The sequence below is a fragment of the Lolium perenne genome, chromosome 6 (genome assembly GCF_019359855.2).
Source record: "Lolium perenne isolate Kyuss_39 chromosome 6, Kyuss_2.0, whole genome shotgun sequence".
NCBI lineage: Eukaryota > Viridiplantae > Streptophyta > Magnoliopsida > Poales > Poaceae > Lolium > Lolium perenne.
This window is the reverse complement of record NC_067249.2, coordinates 5,015,950-5,021,988: the sequence shown is the minus strand read 5'-3', so window position 1 is coordinate 5,021,988 and position 6,039 is coordinate 5,015,950. Positions and strand designations below refer to the sequence as shown.

The 6,039-nt window shown below is 47.1% G+C and overlaps 1 pseudogene; it reads right to left on the bottom strand.

Moving 5' to 3' along the window:
• Positions 1-2,127: 2,127 nt before the first annotated feature.
• On the bottom strand, positions 2,128-5,506 carry LOC139832842 (uncharacterized; annotated as a pseudogene).
• Between the last annotated feature and the right edge of the window lie 533 nt (positions 5,507-6,039).

The window sequence follows — 6,039 nt, the reverse complement described above, 5'->3', positions numbered from 1 at the left end:
GTGAGATCCCTGCATAACTGACCATCCGCCCGTATACCTGGTGTCTAACGCATACAGGTAACGGCGAACGTGCTCGTCCTCCTCTCTAATATGCTGAGCTACCACCTCCTGCGGCGCCGGCTCCCTCTGAAACGACCGTGGCCCACGTGACCTCCACCAGAGAATATCCGGGTCGACGATGGGACCCGGATTCCGTACCAAGGTGCGCGCCCCGGAAGATAACACCTCCATGTGCCACCCCGGCGGAGCCCAGTCCCGAACCTCCCCCATCAGCAGCATCTGGTCTAAAATTGTCCTAGCTCCAGGACGCGGCGGGCGCGGCATCGTATGCAAACTAACAAATATAATATTGAATTTGAATAAAGAACTTATGAATATATATTAGTAACAAATATTACTAACATGTAAATTTCACTACTACTTATGTAACAAAAACTTATCTAACTAAAATTTATCTAACTAAAATTTTCTAACTAAAATTTTCTAAATAAATCTAACTAAAATTTATCTAACTAAAATTTATCTAACTAAAACTTATCTAACTAAAATTTATCTAACTAAAATATCTAACTAATTATCTAACTAAATTAGGACTTATCTAACTAATTATCTAACTAAAATATCTAACTAATTATCTAACTAAATATCTAAATAAATCTAACTAAATTATCTAACTAATTAAAACAAAAAAACAAAACAAAAAACTTAAAGAAAAAAGGGGGATTTGGGGCGGCCGGGGCGCCCTCACCTTGGCTTGCCGGCGGCCGGGCCGGAGAAGAAGCTAGGCGGCGCGGGGCGGTGGCGGTGGCGCGGGCGGTGGCGGGCGGCGACGGCGCGCGCGCGGCGCTCAGGCGCGTGAGGAGGCTGGCAAACGGCGCCGACGCATGGGGCGGAGGAGGTACGCTGGGACGGGTGGAGGAGGCGGCGGCGCGGGCGCGGCGGCGCGGGAGGCGGCCGGACGGCGGTGGCGGCGCGGCTCCGAATTGGACAGCCTGCCGGCGTGGTTTCCTTCCTCGCGCGAATGGGGAAGATGGGTGGGCGCGGGCCAGTTTATACTAGGGGCCTTTTGCACCGGTTCGTGGCTGGAACCGGTGCAAAAGCGTCTTTTGCACCGGTTCCAGCCACGAACCGGTGCAAAAGGTCCAATTTTTCGCTGCCTTTTGCATTTTTCTCGCCTTTTTTTGGGTGTTTCGCGCGGGATAGGTTCCCGCCACGACGCCGCGCAAGTTATTTTCCCGCGACGATGCCGCGCGGGATATTTTCCCGCCACGACGCCGTGCGGGATATTTCCTGCCACGCGACGCCGCGCGGGATATTTTCCCGCCACACGACGCCGCGCGGGATATTTTCCCGCCGCGCAGGATATTTCCCGCCACGCGACGCAGCGCGGAGATTTCCCGCCTACACGCCCTCTATAAATAGTACGTCCCCGTCTCTCCCACTTCACTCATCACCGAACCCTAGCCCATTTCACAATGCCACCAAAGCCGCACCCGCCGCCGGTGGAGGTGGACCCGTAGCTCGCGGAGATAGTTGAGAGGGAGGAGCTGCAGCGTCAGGAGGCGGCAGCCAGGAGGGCAGCAGCGGATGAGGTGGACCCGCAGCTCGGAGAGATAGAGGAGTGGGAGGAGGCGGCGCTAGCGGCTACCATAGAAGCATTTGAGAGGCAGAGTCTCCAGGAGCTGCATAAGCGGCCGCGTGTGGCGGATCTGGACAGTGAGGAGATGCATAAGCATCATCGTGAGGAGGAGCTGCAGCAGCAGCTGCGGCAGGAGGCGGCAACCACGAGGGCAGCAGCGGATGCGCAGAAGAACTAGTAGAAGTTGTTATTTTAGTTTAAATTTAGTTAATGTTAAATTTCAATAAAGTCGTTGTCGTTGTCGTTCCCACAAGCAGAGAGAGGAGAGGCAACGACCAGGAAGTTTTCCTTTTCATCGCAGGAAAAATTAAAGTTTCACATTGGTACCAACACATTTTTCAAAAATAGTAGACCACCTAAGATGGATAATTTCCCAACCTGTGTATCTGGAAAAATAATAAACTTGGATAATTGCATACATCACAAAAAATCCTTCACAATATGGGCTATCGTGTTCGGGGTTTCATGGCATTTAGGTCAAACGACTAATGTTACTTATACATCACAACAAATGCTTCACAATATGAGCTCAAGGTACAGGATAATAATACATTATGATCGCTTCGACCGTAACCATGGAGCATCTTCAGCATTTAACGCGATGGTTGGATCAATGTTCACTGTGAAGGGCGGAATTTCAGCAAACTTATTATAATCTTCTGACATGTATGTCTTGTCCTTGACTCCCACGATGGTTCTTTTCCCTGAAAGAACTATGTGACACTTTGGCTCATCAGATGAGCTCGTTTCCTTATGTTTTCTTTTCTTCGGTCTGGAGGGCATGTCCTTCACATAGAAAACCTGAGCCACATCATTGGCTAGGACGAATGGTTCATCTCTATAACCAAGATTGTTGAGATCCACTGTTGTCATTCCGTACAGCTGGTCTACCTTTACCCCTTTTCCATCCAGCTTGAACCATTTGCACCGAAATAAAGGGATCTTAAAAGAAGGTCCATAGTCAAGTTCCCATATCTCCTCTATGTAACCATAATATGTGTCCTTTTCCCCACTGTTAGTGTTTGTTGCATCAATGCGGACACCACTGTTTTGGTTGGTGCTCTTTTTATCTTGGGCGATCGTGTAGAAGGTATTTCCATTTATCTCGTACCCCTGGAAAGTCACTACAGTCGAAGATGGTGACCCGGCCAACAAGTACAACTGATCTCCAATATCGTTGTTATTAATGAGATGTGTTCGGAGCCAACCGCCGAATGTCTGCATATGTTTATGTGTAATCTAGTCTTCTGACTGCCCCAGGTGTTGGGAGCGTACAATATTCTTGTGTTCAGTGATATACGGGGCCACCAAGGTGGAACTTTGTAGAACTGTATAGTGTGCTTGAGTGAAAGAAATCCTGTCCCTACATATCATTAATTTCCTTCCTAGCGTGCCTTTTCCACTTAGTCTTCCCTCATGCCGCGATTCAGGAACACCAATCGACTTAAGGTCAGGAATAAAGTCAACACAGAACTCAATGACCTCCTCTGTTCCATAGCCCTTGGGGATGCTTCCTTCTGGCCTAGCACGGTTATGAACATATTTCTTTAAGACCCCCATGAACCTCTCGAAGGGGAACATATTGTGTAGAAATACAGGACCGAGGATGGCAATCTCTTCGACAAGGTGAACCAGGAGATGCGTCATAATATTGAAGAAAGATGGTGGAAACACCAACACAAAACTAACAAGACATTGCACCACATCCTTCTGTAACCTTGGAAGACTAGCTGGATCAATTACCTTCTGAGATATTGCATTGAGGAATGCACATAGCTTCACAATGGGTATTCGAACATTTTCCGGCAGAAGCCCCCTCAGTGCAACCGGAAGCAACTGTGTCATAATAATGTGGCAGTCATGCGACTTCAGGTTTTGGAATTTTTTCTCTGCCATATTTATAATTCCCTTTATATTTCATGAGAAGCCAGACGGCACCTTGATACTGTAAAGGACTTCAAAAAAGATTTCCTTCTCTGCTTTGGTAAGAGCGTAGCTGGCAGGACTTAAGCGACTCCATGTATCCGTCTTGTAATTATGTTCTTGCTTTTTTTTTGGGACTTTCATACGATACTGGTCCTCCCGTGCTTCTGGTGTATCTTTTGTCTTCCCATACACGCCTAAGAAGCCTAGCAGGTTCACGCAAAGATTCTTCGTCACGTGCATCACGTCGATTGAAGAGCGGACCTCTAGGACTTTCCAATAGGGTAGATCCCAAAATATAGATTTTTTCTTCCACATGGGTGCGTGTCCGGTAACGAAGTCATTCGGAACAGATTGACCGCCAGGACCCTTTCCAAAGATTACTGTTATGTCCTTGACCATATCAAGTAAAGCATCACCGGTACGGAGTTCAGGCTTCTCCCGGTGATCTGCCTCACCTCCGAAATGATTGCCTTTCTTTCTGACGGGGTGCCTCTTTGGAAGAAATCGACGATGCCCCAGGTACACAACCTTCTTACATTTATTCAAATATGCACCTTCGGTCTCATCTAAACAGTGTGTGCATGCATTGTATCCCTTGTTTGTCTGTCCTGAAAGGTTACTAAGAGCAGGCCAATCATTGATGGTCACGAAAAGCAATGCTCGTTGGTTAAATGACTCCTGTTTGTACTCATCCCATGCATGTACACCTGGTTTGGCCCACAACTGAAAGAGTTCTTCAAATAATGGCCGTAGGTACACATCAATGTCGTTGCCAGGTTGCTTTGGGCCTTGGATGAGCACTGGCATCATAATGAACTTCCGCTTCATGCACAACCAAGGCGGAAGGTTATAGATACATAGAGTTACAGGCCAGGTGCTATGACTGCAGCTCTGCACCCCAAAAGGATTCATTCCATCTGTACTTAGACCAAACCTTAAGTTCCTCGCGTCATCTGCAAAGTCCGGGAACTCTCTATCGATTGTCCTCCACTGCGACCCATTAGCGGGGTGCCTCAGCATCTCGTCTTTCTTACGGTCTTCTTTGTGCCATCGCAACAACCTGGCATGCTCTTTATTTCTGAACAGACGTTTTAACCGTGGTATTATAGGAGCATACCACATAACCTTGGCAGGAACCCTCTTCCTGGGGGCCTTGCCCTCAACATCACCAGGGTCATCTCGCCTGATCTTATACCGCAGTGCAGTGCATACCGGGCATTTTTCCAAATTTTCGTACTCAGCGCGGTAGAGGATGCAGTCATTAATGCATGCATGTATCTTCAGCACCTCTAATCCTAGAGGGCAGAGAACCTTCTTTGTTTCGTACGTACTGTCAGGCAATTCGTTACCCTTTGGAAACCTCCTCTTCATTATTTTCAGTAACTTCTCAAATGGCTTGTCACATATACCAGCCTCTGCCTTCCATTGCAGCAACTCCAGTGTGGCACCGAGCTTTGTGTTGCCATCTTCGCAATTTGGGTATAACTTTTTTTTGTGATCATCTAACATGCCCTTTAACTTTCGCTTCTCGTTTTCAGTTTCTGCTTCTCTGTGTGCATCAGCGATGGCCCGACGAAGATCATCATCAACGGGCTCATCTGATGCCTCTTCATCTTCACCTCCTCCTGCCTCTTCATCTTCATCATGCCCCGTTGCAGTATCACCGTAGTTAGAGTACATATCATCATCCTCTTCTTCTTCTTCGTTGTCTTCCATCATAACTCCTCTTTCTCCATGCTTGGTCCAACAATTATAGCTGGACATGAAACCTTTCCAAAGCAGGTGGGAGTGAATGACTTGCCAGTCAGGGTATTGCGTTAAGTTTCGGCAACTAACACATGGACAACATATAAAACCATCCGCTTGTGGGTTTTACGTAGCCACACGGATAAAATAATCCAAGCCCGAAGTAAACTCGGGTAGGCGTCGGTCAACGTACATCCATTGCCGCCGGTTCATCTACATCAAATAATTAAGTTTATCAAAAAACCATTACAAAACATCATAATATATATATATATAAATTGTGGAAATTAGCACCGTACAAATCAAATGGTAAAGTTGCTTAACCTTGATCGAGGAGGAAAGAAAGAGGAGAAAACTTAAGTGTCGCTCTGGCACCTCATATCATTTTTGTTTTGTGCAAAATCAAGCGGCATCATTCTCTCAGACATTTCATCGAGCACCTTATGTGCATGGCAAAGAAAAGCAAGCAAGCACTCAACACATACACCTTTCTCCAAGAAAAAATGAAGTGAGTGGGCTGCTGGTTGGGGGTGAGCTCAATATATAGCAAAGGGAGCTTTAGCACCGGTTCATGTTACGAACCGGTGCTAATGAGCTATCTTTAGCACTGGTTCGTAACACGAACCGGTGCTAAAGGTTCTGCGGCTACCACGTGCCTGGCGACGAACCTTTAGCACCGGTTCGTGTTACGAACCGGTGCTAAAGATACGGCACGAACCGGTGCAAAT